Here is a 20,201-nt window from a genome sequence, read left to right as displayed (position 1 = left end):
GGACAATATTGAATAACAATTTTCAAGGAAAACATGCTCCACAGCTTTTGCTAACAACATCAATATGTTTCTATTTTCAGGGGGTCTTGACCTGCTATCCACTCACACAGCCACCACTGTTCACATTCTAGTATCTACATACAGATGATTTCTGTGCAACGATTGCATTCAACCAAATGGCACTGCCTGAACACACAAGCTCTGGATTACAATACCAGCAAGTGTAGATTTCAGGAAGCAGCCAAGGACTGAACAGCCTGGATCTAAATAGATGACAGGGTCTGAAAATAAGGTCCTACACTTTTTAAAATGCAGGCACATTCTTACAGACTACAGCCTAGGTACAACCATTGGCTAAGGACTGTCCGTCTCCCCAGTTTACTAAATCCTATGACACTGCAGGGGCAACAGTCAGTTTTCGATATTCGCACAAGGAAGAAAAATAATATTTTGAAACCATACAACATCATGATACTGCAAAGGACTCAAATGTCAAGAAACTTTAACCCAAGCAGTCCCTTTGCAGAAGAACAGAGTTTAGTGACCTACCTGATACCTGAGGTCAGTGGCCAGGTCGGAAAACTTCTCAACAGCATGCCCTGCTCAGGAAACATGCTGCCTTGCCCCAGCCTCTGAGCCCAAATCGATGGAGACATGGCAAGCAAAAATGTCCAACACCTCCCTTGATCTGCCAGCAGCAGTGCAGTGGAGTCCTCCAGTGACAGCAGTTCTTTCTTGCTGGTTTATTTCAAGCTACACCTCACCACACCTGATCCACCACAGCAGCATTCAGTGCCGAGCTCTTGCTTAGCACTGTCTGATGCAAACAAGCTTCCAGCCAGCAAGGATATCTGGTTTGGTGGGAACCGCAAGCCAGGACTCCAGACGAGGGCCCACACATCCTTCTTCCAGCCCAGAAATCGAACTGTTTCGGCCATCTCACTTTGCCCCTCTGATGTTCCTTTAACACTTCACAATTTACAGTTAATAAGACTAATGCCCCGTTGTCCGGGGTATTTGCCCTGAGGGCTACAAGGTCCTCAGGGTAGAACCCCCCTCCCTCTTTATTCTGCAACAGTCTCTGACCTTGATAGGACTCCACAGCCATTGCCGTAACACAAACCACCATTCAAGCTTAAAACACATACTGGTGCCAGAAGTCTCTCAACTGGAGACAAGCAGCATTACAATGGGGCTGCACAGAGGGGTTAAGAAGCATTGCTGAAAAGGGACGCAAACAAGGACTTCAGGCTCTGAGCAAGCACACTCTGCCATACACGCAGCTCAAAAGGCTAGCATCACTTGTGAGCAAGAACTGTCTGGCTGAACGTACTGCCTTTGTTAACTGCGAACGGCTACATGATGGAGTGGGCTAATTAACCGCATTTTACTTTTGGGGACCCAGGCTTAAATCTTGGCTCTTGTCACAGCTGAAAACGTATTTAGGGACTACAATGAGAGCCAGGATAATTTATTTTCTACAAAATCATCAAATAATTGCCAGTCTGACACAGAGGCCCAGCACTCTATGCAAGGGCACTAGTGCTTATGCTGTTATTTCCCTGAGTAGAAAAGTTATTAATGGATTGATGTGAGCGGTCATCACAGCTATGAGTGCTGCTTAGCTGGACTGAGCACCTGAACATGAAGAACCTTGACATGCAACATGGTGTGTGCTTCATGATGCAGTGCCATGCAGGTTGCAGGTCCTACAGGGTGGGAAGCCGTGCCTGGCATGAATTCAAATTAAATTTTCATCTGGATTCATATATCCCTTAAATTTAGAGGCCCAAAGTACAGCCCTGGTGTAACTCTAGTTACTCCACTGGAAAACCACCAGGGCTGGTTGTGGTCCAAGGAAGCTGAGGGTAATTTCCCCACTTCCTCGAGGCTGAAGGCCACCCAGCAGAGCTGGTAGGGAAGTGACTACTTTCCTCATAAAGTAATTATCTATTTTTATCTTACTAAGAAAGTTTTTCATTTAGAAACTAAAACTCCAGCTTCAGGAAGATGCCAAGCAACCATTTCCTTTCAGATTTTTACTACAGAAGTTTGCATCTAATCAAATAAGCCATTTTTCCACTGAAAGGAATTAGCGTGGAAAAAAATCAGAAGAACAGACCAGCCCCTGACGGCCTCCAAGCAAGAAGTACAGATAAATCGCATTCCTGACTCTGGCGGCAGCATGCTCCTCCATACTACTGTTTGTAGTGTCACCTCACCCCTCTGTGACTCAGGTCACCCATCCCAAACGATGAGGATCCTCAGTGTCAAAGCACTTCTGAGAGCAACATGCTCAATGTATAAGTTAAGCAGCAGCTAGTGATCATGAACCACAGTTTTGGACACAATACGCTGCTGTATTAAAGCACAGGGGTTATTGCTTCTGAAGTGCCATCATCCTTCTCTTTACACCTCTCTCAGCAAAGAGAGAGTTTCCAGCATCCTCAGCCACCAGCACAACTGAAGGTGGGCAGAAAGACGCAACAGAAGTCAAAAGGAGCACAGAAACGTTCTCTGAAGCAGCTTTCGGCACATAACACTCAGCAACACAGCACAGCTCAGCAATACAGCACCTTTCATCTGCACCAAGCAAGAGACCCGGACGCTTAACCCTGTAACAACAAAGTGAGGGGTGGATGTTGTCTTCACAGTAGGGTTTTACAGCAAGCCAAAGGCTTGTGTGGAAGGCTTCCCTTGAACAGCAGAAGATGAAAGCTTAAGTCAGACTTCTATCCAAAAAGTCAGACTTGAGGGGAAGTGATCGGTCAGAAGATATCCATGAACGGGGGAAGGGAACAGCAGCCACAGTGCTCTGGGGGCTAAACGAAGAACCTGGGGACCCAGTTCTCTCTGCTCCCAGGCAGGGCAAGATTCCCAAGGCCAAACCAAATTCTGCAAGTAAGGACCACATGTCTCCCCCCACCGTTACCTTTAAATCCTCTTTACTCCATGGAGCTATTCTCTAGCCTCCTTCCCTTTTAATCAGGCCTGACCTACAGATGTCAGCCTCATTTCGGCTAAGTCAACACAACTGCCACATCTAGGATGCTGTTACAGGAAAAAGCCTTACTTACACTCTTGGCTAGATTCCAGAGTCTACTTCTTGGTCTAGACCTGACCTCATTCCTCTTCTGCAAGCTTAATCCTTTACCTTAAGGGCACAGTGAACACACAGGGACTCCAACTCAGTCTCCCCTTCAGCCTGCAGAGCCAGGATACTCTTTTGATCATGCTGCACAAACACTAACAATTATTGATTGGAAGCTCCCTCAGAATTGCATGGTCTTCAAACACACATGTATGTTCGAAAGCTAAAAAGCAAGTGTGAAACATGCTTTATGTTCTGCAATGTAAACCCCTACTCTAAAGCTCACCCAACAGGACGCAAATCTTCAATCAACAGTCCCCAAAGTTTTCTCAGATGTAGCCCTGGCCTTGCACTGAAACCACAGCCACGTCTGATACATCCAGCTTCATATATAAAGACTAGAATAGAATAGTTAGGGTTGGAAGGGACGTTAAAAATAATCTAGTTCCAGCCCCTCTGCCAGGGGCAGGGACACCTTCCACTAGACCAGGTTGCTCAAAGCCCCGTCCAGCCTGGCCATAAGCACTTATTCATCCTTCAGCAGAAACACAAAAGAGGACACTAACTGAAGACAACTTCAACCAGCTGCCATGCCACCCTCCAACAGTACCTTACCAGGCAGAGCTGAGCGACTTGCTGCAATGGTACGGTCAAAGTAAGAGCTGGCTTACTGCTCTTCCAGTATGTCACACTTGGCACGTTCCTGGCTGCCCCCACCCCGTGAAGTCACAGGCCAGAGGTGGATGGACAACAGCTTGTCCTGTCTTGCCCAAGCACATAATATAAGCAGGGTATCAAGAGCAGCATCTGGCACATGCAGTCCACCTCGTGACCCAAAAATCTTGACCCCGGTAACGTATCAACAGCAGCAGTGGAAATATCAACCTATGAATGAGATATTAGCAACTACTCTGTTATCGCTTTATTCCAAGAAGGCAGCTAGCTGCAGATTCAAACTTCAGGCAACACCACAGGTGTCTCTTGGCTCTCAAAGACCTCTACATAGTGTTTTCTTTAAGTGTTGGGGGGGGTTTCAAAACCCCAATTATCTGTATCTGACATAATGCTCAAACAATGCTCTTCCTGCTTCACACAAGCTGTAAAGACAAAACCCCACCAAGGCTAGGAGGAGACTCCGCATCAAATTCTCTGAGCTCCAAAACAGTCCTTGAACATATGCTGCAAGGAATCTTCCCTACAGATGCACCTTTCATATCGTGGGAGGATGGAGGGAGGGGAAGAGAGATTAAAAACAAGATAAAAGCCAGATCCTCAGGTAACAGAAAAATCAGAGATGCTTCCTCAGTATACACTACTGCAAATTTGAGCCAAAGGTGCTTTTAAAGTCCTTTTATGAAATATTTTAATCTGCCTTTCTATCGGCTATGATTGCAAGGTAGGCAGTGCTTTTCAGAGAAATTATTTATTCAGTTTTACAGTGACTAACCTGAATTTCCAGACTGCTTCAAAAGAAAAACTGAAGCAGCTCTTTATAAAAGGCAAGGAGCATTGGGCTTCTTCCCTCCTTGTTTTTCTTCTTTTTGTCTCCACCCCTCAGCTGAAACATTTCTACCTCTCATCTAATAAATAAACAAACTATGTATCTTTCCACCAAAAAAAGCTCTTCCCTTCACTTACATGCCAAAAAAGGGATGACAATTTTTCAGTTATTTTGATGAAGCCACTCAAAGTGGAATAATTTTTTTTTTTAATTTATTTTTTTCAGTTTAGTCACCTACTTGAAGAAAACAGGTAGCCTTACATCGTTGGCTGACGTCTTACAACCCGGAATAAATTGAACACGAAGCTCAAAGTGTGGGATTACCACTGGCTTGGCGTTAGTGGAGCTCCCTGCAAAAGCGATGCAGGGTCAAAAGCAAATTACAGGGTCAGTGAAAGTGGCCACAGTGGCATGAACCACCATAATGTTACTTGCCAGATTAAAGAACAGAAGGTAGCAGCACAAAGCTTGAATTAAATACAACTAAGGCTCTAATCCAAGTCCATCAATTAAGGACCAGTTCCAGAAGACATGGACTCACCAGGATGGGCTTCTGGCACCCAGAGGCTTCCTGGGGATGGGGAGCTCAGGTAGCACACACCTATCTTCACCAAGGCGCCTACTACATGCCTGCTGCAGGGGAAACAATGTCACACACAGTGGGTCCAGTTTAAGGCAAGGTTTAAGGCCCTTAAAACTATATTGCATCATGAATAAACTCTAATTCTGGGAGGCAGAAGGCAGATGTACATTGTCTTGTGTGGAGATGCCCTCTACTCAACCCAGCCTAAGACCTTCACTTACACGAGGCTGTGATTAGGGGATTCAGGTCATGAGCAAGCAGATCTCATGCTTTAATTCTCTCCCTCGTTTCAGTTGCCTGAATCTCCAGGATGAGCAACATCCTTCTTGAAGAACCCTAAGCAAACTCTCATGCACCAGCTCTCTCTCTCAGAACAGGCAGATACACAAAGTTGATCGTGATAACCTCCCACTTGAAGGTGTCAGATGCTGCCGCTGTGCCACGGCACACTCTCCCCACATTAAAGGCTCAAAATAACAATTCTAAGGCCTGTCTCAATTCTTAGCCACCACAATCCAACTAACAATACTGCATCAAGTACATCAATACTGTTGCATCTGTGTCTCCCCTCCGGTACACCCCCCAGAAAGATATACAACCAAAAAACCAGCAGCCTGCACCCCCTCTCGCTCTCCCTGCTCAGCGAGGTTCCTCCCAAGACCACCCTGCTGAGAACCACTTTGGCAATGTACAGGTTTAAGACCATCCTAAAAACACCCACACACTCGATATCGAACTAGCCCCAAATCCACCCGCCTGTAAGAATCATGCAGGATTAGACCTTTACTAGGTGATCTATCTGGGACTGCAGTAACAGGCTCCCAGCACTGCTATTTATTTGTGGCAGCTTTCACAACCTGCAGATGCTGCCCAAAAATACAGAAGAAAAATTTGTGCTCTTGGGAGCTCATAGTCTAAAGGCAGAGGTCAGGAGAAACACTCTGTTCTTATTAATGCAGTTCTATGGAGAGGAGGGAAAAAAAAAAGTGTCAAGCCTGTATGCTTCTCAGAAGCAGATTATGGCTAATAATACAAAGATTACTGACATTAAATGAATTTAAATTCATTCTTCTATCATTCAGAATATTAAGGATTTTTACCTTCTTCTCAGTATCACTCCCATTTGCAGTCAGCTTCACTTATGCCTATCACAAAGATGTTATATTTGGACCATAATGAACTTCTCCCCCATGGCAGTTCTGTTGTACTAGGTGGCTTAAAAAAAAAGCAGCATTCGTAGTGTTAATTTAACAAGCATTCTATCTTCTTTTTTTTTTTTTTTTTGCAATTGCTGCATAACTCTGTGAACAAGTTCTGCAGTCCTAATGGCTTTTTTGTCTACCAACAGGCAAGGGGAAAGCCTCACCAGCACAGCAGCAGTGTTACTCCTGCAGGAGCAAGTGATGCTCAGCCCAGGGCTCTGCTGGGGAGTGGGAGCCACCAGCACTGGCCAACCTGGCCATGCCATAACGTCAGCGCGCATCGCAGGCAAAGGGGACCAGCAAAAAGTGCCTGTCACTGGTGACCAAAATTTGATTTTAAATTTGGGTTGCTCCTGATGAATGTTCAGACTTGAACTGAAGACAGTGCTCTGTGCTACCCCTCTAGGAATTAAACGTTTTTAAAGCCAGCACCAGCAAATGGAAGATGGAGCGCAGTAATAGAAGCAAAGTCAGCCACAGGTTTACTTTCAGGAGGAAAAACTCATTTTGAAAGTTAAAAGTTCCAGTTCAGCTGTAGAATCCCTCTCCCCAAACTTCCTAATGACAAACAAGTATCTAAGGATGCTTAAAAGAAAGCCATCAGTCAAGCAAATCACCAGCCACCAGTTTGCTACTTGAACATCATGATAAAAAGCTTCTCACACATTTGCACCTACTTTTTAATGAAAGAAAGGGAACTCCACAGCAAACAAACTGCTAATTCCTACCTGTCAGCCCCAAACCTGAAGTGCTTGGTTGGGCTGCAGCTGCAGCCCTGAGCTCCAGCCTTCCCCACTTGCTCTCCTGGTCCCCATATCAGGAAGGCAGGCCAGCACATCCCCAAGCCTACAGAGCAGGAATCAGCAGGCAGTTATTTGAAGTGTAGTTTGCAGTGAATTACTGTAGCATGGGATCAGTCCATCTCAACCATCCAGTCCTTTCGTTTCAAAAAGGGAGTTACTGCTGGTAAATGGCACCTGCCTTAGCTCATGGCCTTATGCAACAACTATATTAAGCACTACTCTTATTAATCAGTACATAACTGTAATAGCTAGCATTTTATTGAATTAAAAAAAAAAAACAGCACCTTGCAAACAGCCATTATTGACCAGCTCAGCCCCACCCATGCAGATGCTCTCCTGCAGGCCTGGGCATCCTCCAGCACTGCTTTCACCGCCATTTCCAGCTGACCCAAGCACAGGCTGCATCAGCCAGGGCAGGTCTGCCCTCCCGTAGGGCCCAGGCCTTGTTCCTGCCCTGCCCTCTCCGTTGGCCAGGACAAGAGTTCACGAGATCAAGCACACATCAGAGGAATGAAGACAGCAGGAGGGAAGAAAGAGAGTGCACCTTTCAGTGCCAAACCCCATTTGAAGGGCATGAAATGGCAGGCTCAGCTCCTCGTGGCACCCATGGAGCCGAGGGCACTCAGCACAGCCCAGAAGCTTGAGCAGCCAATGGCTCTGCCTCAGCAATGCCACTCTCTCAAGAGGTTTCCACAATTTCCCTTCTCTTTGTGTGCACTGGAAGTTACATACGTTACAAACAGGCAAGCGAAACTGGGTGCAGACCCTACAATAGGGATGCATCCCGTAGCATTATGCAACCAAACACTATTCCCATCCAGAACTTGCCAGGTACTGCATCCCCAAGGTTGCCTGAGCCGGCGGAGATGCTCCAAGACCCAGGGGAGAAACTGTTTCTCATGTAAGCTGACATCCAAAATGCTGTCATCGCCCAGCGAAGGGCATCTAGGACACACTCTACAGCTGGGCTGAATTTACACATCCTGAAGTCTCTAGAGGAACAAGATGGTGGCATGGTACAGAAAATAAATAAATCTGTTGTTAGACACACCAGAAACTTCCCTGTACCTTAGGAATGGATCTCAGGGTCTTGTCAGAAGGAGAGCCTTCCACCTAACATCAGACACAGAATGAATTTGCCTTTCAGCAGCAGTATCCTCATTCCAACCTTGGTATCTGGGCATCAGCCACAGAATGCGTCATATTACAACAGAGTCACCAGGGCTGGAAAGTCCCCAAACCAGCAGGTCTCTCCTTTCAGCAAGGCTGATATAACCTCATACAGAATCTGCCCCACATGCCCTACTAATTTCCTCAGTCTCACAGGAAATGTGGATCACAGCTACTCAACCAACTCCTCTTGGAGACCCTGGAAATCATAGTGAAGGTAGTCAGTCCTGGGTGAGAGCTGCCCAGGACAGCTGTCCTGGTCCAAAGGGGTGCACAGGGCAGGCAGAGGAGGAGCAGGCACAACCTACCTGCAATTCTGAGCAAGGTGGAGGAGGCTGGTTGCACCCAGAAGCAGCAGGGGAGGTGTCACCTCACTGCAGATACGCAGGAGGGAAGGGGCTCGACATTCCTCTTGCAGTAACAGTTCACTCTGGTTGGCCTCATTTCCATGACCTGTGGCGTAGCTTCCTTAAGCACCACATGAAGGATGCTGCTGCATTAGCCAGGCCACGCCTGGGCACTCAGGCACAGCCGACATTAGCTTGTTACCAAGGCGGTGTTCAAAGGGCAACAGGGTTGTCACACTGAGCGCTTCACTGGGTTAATCAGGTCAAGCCAAATTCACAGGTGGTGGACTTGGTCTGGAGAAAAGCCAAGGACCTAGGACAGAGGCATTTGGTTGCGGATCCGGGAGTCAAGTGCGGCAAAGGCAAGGTGGAGGTGCCAGCGCAAAAACCTGGGCAGCCTGTCCGAGGGCACGGACGCACTTCACGAGGCACCTCTTCACCGTGGCTCCCTCAGTCAGATGCAACACCAGCATCTGGAGGCTTCAGAGAATGAAGGATAGACCACCTGTAAGCCTACTGATGGCTCCATGCTACTGTTTCTTTTTTGTACCTCAAAAATAACTTCACTGAAATGTATCTCAAGATGCAACACAAGCCCCCTGGGCCAGCACTGCTCATCACCATTTATTTAAAAACGTTCAGGCACTATTTTTAAAAGGCTCCCACTGTTACCTGGTGTGGCTATAAGACCTATCCATCCTGACTGGCTGGCTCTGCACAGGGTAGGAGATCCTACAAGAGGAGCGAACAGCACTGATGAAGAGTTTTCACCAGATTTTGGGGAGAGAAACACAATGCCCTTTTGCTGCCCAGCCCAGCCACGGAAGGACCCAACCCCCCATCCATCAGTTCTGTACTTCACGGCCTGTGGTAACGCTTTGCACGCTGCAGACTAACCCAGCGCCCTGGAGAAGAACTCCCAGCAGCAGCCCGGCTGCCAGCCACGGCTCAGAGCAGGCAATGCTCTTTTGCAGAAGCCAGTTTTCCTTTACAGGGCAGGTTTCCCCATCAGCGAGCCAGGGACTTTGGCAGCTTGCCATTCCAGCCTTTAGGACCGCTTTGATGACCTGTCCATCAATCCACACGCATCCCTCCTGGCATCACAGCCCTGCACAGCACAACCACCACCCCTCCACCCCACAATCCCAGGACCTCCCACCAAAAGATCAAACACTTCACAAACATTAGTGAATTAAATCCCAAATAACTCCAGCAGCATCATCCCCTCGCAACCAAGGAGTGCAGAAGGAGGCTGAGGCATCCCCATCTCCCCATGAGCCTGCCATGGCAGCCAGACCTGCCGGCTCCCTCCTTCTGCTCAGCTACAGACCTGCAAGCTATTTCAAAGGCTCTTTCCAAAAGAGAAAGAAAGGAAAGAAAAAAAAAAGGAAAGAAAAAAGCTTTCTGTTTTCCTTGAAAAGCAGGTCTATGCAACAAAAAAGGTACTAATAAAGGTTTCACCATCCAAATTAAAAGTCAAAGGCAGCAATAAAGAGTCTCTGAAATATAAGAAACATGTTGTGCGCGGTGTGAAATTTATTGCTGCCTTGCAAAATGAAGCCAAACCTCTTAATATGGAAAAACACCGCTACTTTTGACCCAAACAGATTGGGAACAGGAAGTAAAACCAAATTACCCAGCTGCGGCCTCCCTGCGTTACGAGCAGCAGCAGAGAAACCAGCGTTTCCTGCCCACGCACGCGCCATCCGCGGCTGCCCAGGTCTGCACACCGTTTGCCATGGGGCCTATCCCACCTAAACCGGTCAGAGTTTTGTTATTAAAGCTCTCGCAGGCAAGATCAGGCCTTTATCGAAGGGGAATCAGCTGGGGAGAGCCAGGGAAACAGGGGCTGCAGGTATCACTCCAAATGCACCACACAAGGCCAGGCTCCCCTGTGAGGGGATTCCCTGTCTTTCAGTGGCTCTCTCGATTTTTACCAGCCAAATTTCTGACTCAGGACGGGCATATTTCGGGAGTTAATTTGGGTTTTACTGCATCATCACCAGCAAACCCTGAGAAATTAATTCAAGCCTCAATTGGCTCAACACATAATTGCATTTCTTTTAAATAATAGCTTTGCATTACTTTGTTTTTTGTCAGGTTTTTTTTTTTTGAGCTTGTCCATGTTACATCCTAATTATATTTTCAAGCTTTCATTTGCAGCTACAGGAATAACCCAGAAAGACATACAGATGAGCTAATTTTCAAATCATCGCTTGAGTAAGGAGCTGGATCTTTAAATAAAAGTGACAGGTAGACCAAGGGAAAAAGAGAAAAAGAAACATGCAAAACACAGTCCAGCATCTCTTTTGTTAAAACTGGTAACTCAATGCCAAGGAGAATGGCCTTAAGACCTTAGCAGAGCGAACGCTGAACATCACACATGTAACGCAACCAAAAATGCCATTTACACAAAAGCTATACACTAAACGGCAGCTCAGAACCTGGTATTTTGATTAAAACTCCTGCTTTCACAAAAACCTTACATGCATCATTTCATTTTTACTAGTTCAAGCAGATTTTTCCTACAAGATTTTAAAAGATTACATGCCAGGTGTAGAATACTTCATAAAGCAGAATAACATTTTTGACTCGTGAATTTTTTAAAAAAATAATAGCAGCCAGCAAATTACAGCCGTTAGTACAACACTGCCTTCGCAGCATATTTATGCCAGCATGACCGAAAGCAGAATTTCACCCAACAACGCTCCTGGGTAAATACAGACATCTGCAAAACAGAAGGAAAAAAACCCAGCACATAAACGTGCACAACCACATATTTTGTGCATTACCATCCAAGACTTTTACAAGGACAGGCATTTTGTGCCCCCGTTTTGCAAGAAAGCACCTTGCCAGTGACCACGAGAATGCTCCCCTGCATGCAGCAACCTCCAGTCCTACCTCATATTCTTTTAAATCCATCACCTTAATGCTCCTAAATGCTGATTTGGTGGAAGGGTTGCACTGCAAGGAAGGAAACTGCCCTCGCACCCCCACTACTGTGCTGCATGAAGTCTTCCCTCTGCCCCAGCAACCTCCCAGCGAAAAAACCCAAGTTTATCATGCCAAGGAAAGGACAATAAGTGGGAGTCCAAAAAGGCAGTCAGAAGTGCCGCCAAAAAATCAGAGGTCTTTCTCAAAAAAAAAAAAAAGGCCCTCCCTTAGGAAGCCTGCCAGTCAAACCCGATCACGAGGCTGTTTTCTGAGGGTGAATAGAGTTCTTATTGACACAGCTTATGTCTGCAGCATGCAGCCCTCCGCAAGGCTTTCAAGAGCAGATCGGATTACACAGACACATTCTCTCTGATTTTATGCATTCAGAAGCCCTCAGACATAAAATACCCAGCTCCGAAGGCCACCGGTTTTTCAGCTTGCCGTGGGCCTATGTTGTTTTAAAAAAAAAAAAGGCAGGCGAAGAGATGCCGGCACCTTTACTTGGGCTCCAGAGGACCTCACCCTTGCTGAGCAGGGCCATGTAATTTGGAGACCAAGCCACAGATTTGCTCCACATGAGTAATACAAGACGACTCATTCCCATGGTGGGTACTTAGCATCAGGCGGGAGAAGGGAAAAAATAAATATCTGCTGACACCATTTAAAATGAGGGAAGATAACATCGCTCTGGGTAGGCAATGCTTCCTGGAAGATGGCATGGAAAAAGGGGAGGATACACACCTTTTAAAAGAACACCACACACTGCCAGAGCTTAGCAGGCAAGAGGTGCCCAACTGCAAAAGCATCGCAAGCACAAATTCAGACAAACCATCCATCCCAGAGCAGCGATTTGCACGCACACAGGAACCTACAGAAAACAAACTAAAAAGATCAATCTATACCATTTCTGCACCTGGGGGGGCACAGCAAGGAACTCTACTGCAGGAGCAGGCATGCACATGAAGTCTGGGGTACCTGTGATGCTGCATTAAAGGTGAACAGAGAATTACAAAATGTTTTATTATAAATGCTCCAGCTTAAAGACTGCACTTCAGCAAGAGTGACAAGTCTGTGCTTAAATCATATGACAAATTATGACCTGAGCATTGCCCTAGAGAAGGACGCATTCACTGCCCAAAGGTCTGGAATACACTGATTAAAAAGAAACTGACAAAAACAGTCTAACAAGCAAACCAGTGCCTTACACATGAGTAACTGGTTCCCCATCACCTAAAAAGAACTCCTGCGTCACCTCATCCACATGAACTGAAACTTCTCACTGAAATATTACATATGGTAAACACAGCAAATAAAGCAGGCTTGAGCTTCAGAGCTTTTAAGGGATTTTAAGAGCAAACACACACTGTTCACTAAAGACATCCCCTCCCCCCCGCTTCCACACTGCGATCACTCCCCAACTAAGTGTTTCTATCATGTTGCAAAATATTTTTCTTACTTTTTTTCTGCCGGGTGCTTGGAACCTGGACCTGGGTAACCCAAATGTGGGATGCCATGTCTGTCTGAGGAGGCAGTTCTTCTTTGGTTGGATGTTTGCACTCTGTTTTCAGAGCACTGCAAGAGCACCACAGCTCTTGTGACTACCTTTGGAAACCGAGATCTAAGCAAACTCTGCTTTTTGGTGCACAGCCTCCCTCTCACTGAGCAGCCTCGTGTTTCTAGTACTGTTTCCACACGTGACTTCTCGTATGTTCACGGTCAGAAAAGCCTGCTCCTACAAAGGCTGCATACTCTTTCCCAACACATCTGAGTCACACAATGCTTTGCTCCACTGCCAAAGCCAAGCTCTCACCGCTGGCATGGCCGGGGTGTCCTGCTGCAGGCATCAGTCACCAAATCCTGACTGCAGATTCATCATCACCACCTGTGCCTGCATTAGCCACAAAGAAAATCTTCATTTGCTTTCAGACTCCTGACTAAGCTGCAGGCACTGGTGACTAGGAAAGCCATGGTTTGACGTGTGCATGAAGAAAGATATATTTGCAAGAAACCAGCAGTGCAGTTTGCCATTGGTTTAACTCAGCATGGGCCAGTCCTGCTAACAAAAGCAGGGCTGCCTCATCCCGTCCTGCCCGTACACCCCAGGTCCTTGTGCCAACACAACTGTTTCTGTGGCCACATGGAGAAGCAAACTAAGGAAGCAGTGATGGCTAAAATGAGCATCACTTTCTTTCTCATTCTTCTGCAAGGTTATTCTTAATCCACAGGGATGGTGAGCAGACTGGAGCAAAGGGCTGGAAGCAGGACCACTTTTTCCACCACAGCACCAGCTTCAAAACTGATTTGCCAGCTATAATGCAAAAGGCAAGAAAGCCAACCTCCCCCCTCCTTGCAGTCACAAGTTTTTAAGTCCCACTTTGAGATTCCCTTAAACGCACAGAACAGCCTCTCAAAACTTCACTTCTAGTGGCAGCGTGAGTGCAAAACTCCAAGTTTCAATATTCATCTTGCTAAGATGGGACAAGCCCAGGAGAAAATCCTGGGTCTGCAAAAATCTAAGAATACCATTTAAGCCTCATGCCAGCCATTCCCCAACAGAGAAGGGGGAGGCAGAGCAAGCGACCACTCCTCATGAAGTGGAACTGGGCCCAGAAACCACTAGAAAATCCTGTATGTGAATGGAACTCCCCAACACCTCAGATGGGCAACAGCCCAGCATCCCTAGTTATCAGTAACCTTCCTGCAGCATGTGGGCCAGCACGGGGAGAGAGGAATGGCAGCCCCAGATCTGCTCCTTCTTTCTCCATGGGGATTCCTCAATCCCCCACGGCGGTGGGAAGGATGCGGCCCCCTGACTCCTCCTGACCTGGCCAGATGCTGCAGGAGGCTGAGCAGCACAAAGGGTACAGCACCAAGGGCCTAACTCCCTCACTGATCACCAGGTCTGCTTTGGGGCCCTACTGGTAAATCCCAAACCACCTGGAAGATAGCACCAGGTGCGCTACAGACATGGCTGTATACGGGCTGAACCCGATGCGTACTTAAAACTCAGCCGCTTCTGGGAAGACTGACTGCACCCGAGAGCAGAATGCACCTTCCCCTACTGCAAAGCAACCCGTAATACCCAGAAGCTTCTGCACAGTCCATTGTCTTTCAAAGAGAAACACTCAAACACTGAAATAGCTCTCAAAACTTTTCTGGGCCATCACTACTTTAAAATGACTTCATTTAAATATGTACCATGTCTATATATATACACACGCACACACCAAGGGAAATTAGCATCCGTGAGAAGGGCTGGTGCCCACACGTCGTAACTCTGCACAGCCTCCCAGGTCTGCCTGTGCATGACTGTACCGCCACAGCTCCCTGCTAGTACAACCCTACAGCAAACCAGCGTGGCTCGAGAGCCCCACGAGGATCCTGCCCCACTGCAGGAGCACTGGAAAGACCACAGCTTGCAGGCTCTCCCCCAGACCACTTGCTAAGACACATCTTTTTGGGGGTTTAGAGAGCAGTGGGGGCAGGGAAGTTTTAAGACCAAATTACAGAGTCCTTTAAAGCCTCAGTTCTGGACAAAGCTGAACCCCCAAGTCCTTCATTCAGGATTTTTTCCCCCTCCGAGGGCTGAGGTGCACAATTTGGACCTTCATGTGTAAATAAAGCTCCAAGGAGCAGGACTGTGCCTCATAAGGCGTTTCTCTACCCTGGAGAACAGCACCATTGCAGCCTCCATGTACTACCTTAAAAGCAAAATACCCGCAAGGAGGACCCGTAGGGGGAAAACCATCTCTGCAAACCCATGGAAGCTACTGTATGGAAACTTTAACTGCATTACTTCTGTTTCTGCATAATCGCAGAAGAACTAGCTTAATTCATACTGCTCCAACTCAGACACTCAATAGTTTCAACATGGTACAGACTATTACCTCGCTCTAATTACAGGATGACATTACATGTCCAACAACTGCTGCAATTTAGTCTTGCCTGATACACCCAAGCTCAAAATTGCTCACCCCACCTCTCACTCCTATACTTTTTGGCATCCTTTGAATAAAGGCAGGGATACCTAGCAACAACTCAGCACCTGACACACGCACCCCCCAAGCCCCCCAAAGGTAAAGTCGTTATTTCCTGACGCTAACAAAGGCGATGACTTTCACTAGTGCAGAACAAACTAGTTTTAAGCGAACAGCACGGACACGACACTACCGCTTACGCACTTATCTGTGCAAACGCATTACGGCATAACTGCTAATAACCACCGCAGCGCAATACCATGAATTCGCACGTCGCTCCCTGACCAGGTGTTGCTCTCACACGGAGCCAACTGTGCAAAACAGGAGTTTTCAGAGAAGCAAAAGCTGCAGGATCAGGCCCTCGGAGTTTCACTACCTCAAAGGCAGGGGATGTTCCTTAGAGCAGCGCACGTCTTGCCTTTGAGCTCAAAACCGCATCCGCAGCTCCCGCTGCCATGAAAGGGAAAGGTTTTCTCCCTGCAACCATTCGCCCGCGCCTGAGCCGAATGCTAACAGGTCTCTTACTTGCGTCTCGCCTCGCCGCCACCTCATGCTCTACAGGGGAATATTTTGTTCCCCAAGCGGACAAGCTGTCCGGCCATCGCGCCGCGATGATTCAGCAAGGGGGTGGCTCCCCGTCGGAAGGCACACCTACCGTGAACTGTCATACCACGGGGCTGGGTGAAAATGGGAGAAGTTGCTCTAGCTATCATGGCTGCACTTTCCGAAATGCGTAGACCTGGGCTGGTAGGGTCGAGGGGGGCGGGGGGGGGGGCCTCAACAGGCACATGGAAATAATTCAAGGAAATATCCCGAGGCTTTTAACTATGGCACAAGTAAATGGGGGGGGGGGGGGGGGACGGGGAAAAAAAAAAAAAAAAAAGCCAGACACTTTCGGAGCCAGCATCAACTTCGCCAGGCTGTGTTCTTTGTTTCTAGGCAGACTCCAGTGCGGTGGCAAGAACGAACAAATGCGCATGTCTTCATAAGAGTCCAAAAAAAAAAAAACCAGAAAAAAAAAAGAAAAACTCCCCCCTCCCCTCAGGCCCCTCTCCGATGGCTGTAGCAGCAGGGGAGTCAGGGGAGTCCTCCAGATAGTTGGTGCTGCTTTTTCAGAAGTAAAAGTCCGCCGCAGCCCTGTCTGAGTCGAGTCCATTTCGCTACGCTACGAGGCGGTCGTGGGTAAGACGGCGCCTGGAACACTTTGGGCTGCAAAAATCAGTTTTGCTGCGGGTCTCCTTTTAGGTTTTTTTGGAGGGTTGGGGGTGGGTTTTTTTGTTTGTTTGTTTTAAAAAACGAAACGCCACCCTGGCAATGCACGGCGACGCGCCGGCCCCCCGCCGCCGGCGGAGCGGGGCCGGTGCCGGCGGCCAGCCCGCCGCCAGCAGACAAAGGAGCGATGCGCCGCCACGGAGCCGCACCGGCACCCCCCGGGCCGGGCCGCCCGCCGCCGCTCCCGGGACAACGACCCCCACCTCCGCGCCCCCCCCGCCCGCCCCTCCCCGGAGCGCGCCAGACCCGTCCCCGGGCGCCCCGCGGCGCGGCGGGGGGCAGCGGGCCCCGCGGCCGGGGCCACCTTACCTCAGCGGCGGCGGCGCTAGCAGGCAGCGGGCGGCCGCACCGTGCCACGCGCGGCGGCACGGGGCGAGCCACGGGGGCCGGTTTAGCGCGGGGGCCGGCTGCGCGCCGCCATTTTAACGCCTCCCGCCCGCCCCCCTCCTCCTCCTCCTCCTCCTCCCCCCCCCCCCCCCCCCCCTTCCCCGCGGCTGGCGGCCACGCGCGGCGTGGAAATGCCACTCAGCGGCGTCCCCCCGCCACAGACGCACCCTCCCCTCCACCCTGCCGCCGCCGTTACATTGACGCAGCGGCTCCTGGTCGCCGGGCCCGCCGTGGCGGAGCTAGCAGGGCAGCAGCAGCCGCCGCCGTCGTGGCCCCTCCGCCGCCTCCCGCCGCCGGGCGCACATGGTACGCTCCGGGGCCGCGCCGCGCCGCGCCCCGCCGGCCGCGCGCGCCGCCGCGCCGCCTGGCTGCTGCCATGGCAACCGGCTGCGCCGCGCCGAGCAGGCCCGGCCCGGCGCCCGCCCGCCCCGCCGTGCCCACCCGTGCGGGACGCTCCCGGGCCCCGCGGCGGGGGGACTCCTCATCCGTGTCGCCCCGCCGCGGGCTCCCGGACAGCTTCTCCCGCAGCTGCGGGCTTGCCGCTGCCGCCCGCGCCGGCGTGGCACGGGCACCGGCCGGCGCGCCGCGGGGGGAGCGGGGCCCAGCACCCGCACCTCTTCCCGGCCGCAGGACCCCAGAGCCACCGCCGCACCCCAGCCGCCGTGTCCCCGCTGTCCCCAAAGCCACTATCGCACCCCCACCCTGACCCAAAGCCACCATTGCGCCTCCTCGCTGTCTCCCAGTTGTCCCCAAAGCCACCATCACTCCTCCACCCTGCCCCCAAAGCCACCATCACATCCCCCCACTGTGTCCGCCCTGCCCCCAGAGCCACCATCACATCCCCCCACTGTGTCCGCCCTGTCCCCAAAGCCAACATCACACTTCCGCACTGGCCCCAAAGCCACCATCACATCCCCTCACTGCGCCCACACTTATCTCCAAAGTCAACATTGCATCCCCTCGCTGAGAGGCTGTTTCCCTTCTGTCCCCAACCAACCATCCCATCCCCCCAACCACATCTCATCTGTCCCCAAAGCCACCATCACACCCCCCTGCTGTGTCCCTTCCATCCCCAAAGCTGTCCCCTCCCCTCCCAGCAGAGGGGCCATGTCCCTGCCAGGCTTGGCCACCCTCACCTGGGTAGTGGCACAGCTCTTCCACACTGCAGTGCTCATTTTCACTCCTGTTTTGCAACAGAAAATTGTGTACGCCAGGACAGTCGCGAGGGAAAATAGGCGCAATGTGAAGCAGATGAGCGAGTAAATCATAAAGCCGTCGTACATGTTCTGCATACTGCAAACGAGGAGCTAATTTCCTGGCAGCCGTCTTCAGGATGCTTCAAGTCAGCCTTTGCCAATGTGGCCCTTAAAAACCTCACAGACTTTGGCTTCAAGCAACCCCACTAATTTCTGACTTTAAGCATCTAATTCCCACAAGTACAGATAATTTAATTATGCATTTTGTTAGGGTTAGCAGAAACCAACCAGCAACTACCAGACACTGAAGAAAACAAAGTCAGTCACATTTATTTTTTTAAAATCAGTGTTTTATGGGATTCGATGACATTTGCTACGTTTTGTCAAGCGTGAGCTCAACCAGAAGCAGCAAGAAGCAGCTGAGGGTTGTTTATTGCGCGCAGAGTGGCCCTTCCCGACAGCAGCACTAATGGAAATGACTGTAATAAAACCACCAGTGTTCATGGACTGAGCAGCAAAGCGGGATTTCTGCACCTTGTTCTGACAACCACTTCCCCAGTGACCAGGAGCAGATCACCTCTCTTCCTAGTTACTGCCACTGATTCATAGTTGAGATCAATTAGTTAATGTTTGCAAAGTCAGTTGAAGATGAAAAAGCATTACATACTGCTAATAAAACCATAATGATCCCACTGTTAAACATTAAACACACAATGATGTGTAAAAAAAAATCACATTTATGGAAAATTCCTCATGCTGCGAGGACAAAGGATGAGCTCCTAAAAAAGGAAGGACAAGCTCAAATTTGCATCACAGGACTGTGTCTCAGGGGTCTGGCTTCTGTTTAGGTCTCTGCTACCGATTTTCTGTGTGGCCATGGGCACATCACTTGGGCCAGCAGGTGCTGAAGCAGCCGCTGGGCTGATCCACCTGGAAGTGGCAAGTTAATCCAGAGCTAGCCAAAAATCACCAGATGCTTTTGGAAAATGCCGGACCCAGTTATTTTGTGCCTCCTCTTCCCTGCTAAAGGGGATGAGGACTGCAGCTGCATAGCCTGATTTTTGCAGGCAAGATAATACAGCAGCAAGCAAACCTTGGCAACATGGTCTTTAAAAGCTAGGAGAGCTGTGCTACTCGCAAGACACTAGCATCACACTGCAGTGCGAGGAATAAAAGCGGGTGTGTGGGACTTTCTAGGAGATTTTTCTCCGCAATGAGTCTCGCTTTAGACGTAAAACCGGTAGCTGTGCCACTGGTAGGGCTCCAGGTCGCCATGCATACAGCAACGCATGTCTGATGCTCTGACCTACAGGCAAGAAGGCGGAGAGGAACCAGGAAAACCACGTTTGACTGTACCTTTGGGCCTGCACAGGGCCACATTCATGGTGATGAGGTGCCGGTGTTTCTGGCAGGGCAGAAGCCATGGGTGGGGATTTGCACAACAGGAGCTCCAGGCAGTTCAGGATTTGGCACAGCAATCTCAGAGAGGAGAACTCCTCTCCAAGAAGAGCAGCCCTTTGACAAGGTATCCCTCATTTCCTCAATCAAACTGCCCTTTGCAAGAGGCATCCCTGAGGTGCAACAGCCTATCGCATCTTCCTCCTGAAATCTGATGCTGCCCTGCTTTGATGGTGATCAGTTGTTGACTGCAGAAAAGCTGAATCATGAAACAGAGGTTATAAACAAGGTTATTTTAAACAAAGGAAACGAATCCCACATCATGCAGAAGTCGGAGCAA

General features: G+C 49.4%; 1 protein-coding gene across 13 annotated transcripts in view; it reads right to left on the bottom strand.

Annotated features, from left to right (window-relative positions):
* MBNL3 (muscleblind like splicing regulator 3) overlaps nucleotides 1-17,600 on the bottom strand; it is a 93,108-nt gene extending 75,508 nt beyond the window's left edge. For 3 of the 13 annotated variants that reach the window (XR_012662715.1, XM_075106814.1, XM_075106818.1), the window contains exon 1: nucleotides 17,464-17,600. The gene's annotated coding sequence lies outside the window, so the exon portion shown is untranslated. Of the gene's footprint in view, nucleotides 1-15,984; nucleotides 16,230-17,189; nucleotides 17,343-17,463 lie in introns of those variants that run through there. The other 10 variants (XR_012662717.1, XM_075106816.1, XM_075106820.1 and 7 more) reach the window with 7 other exon arrangements.
* Nucleotides 17,601-20,201: the final 2,601 nt, after the last annotated feature.

This window comes from Phalacrocorax aristotelis, chromosome 11, assembly GCF_949628215.1.
Source record: "Phalacrocorax aristotelis chromosome 11, bGulAri2.1, whole genome shotgun sequence".
In the NCBI taxonomy this organism is placed as follows: domain Eukaryota; kingdom Metazoa; phylum Chordata; class Aves; order Suliformes; family Phalacrocoracidae; genus Phalacrocorax; species Phalacrocorax aristotelis.
This window is presented reverse-complemented; position numbering and strand designations above follow the sequence as displayed.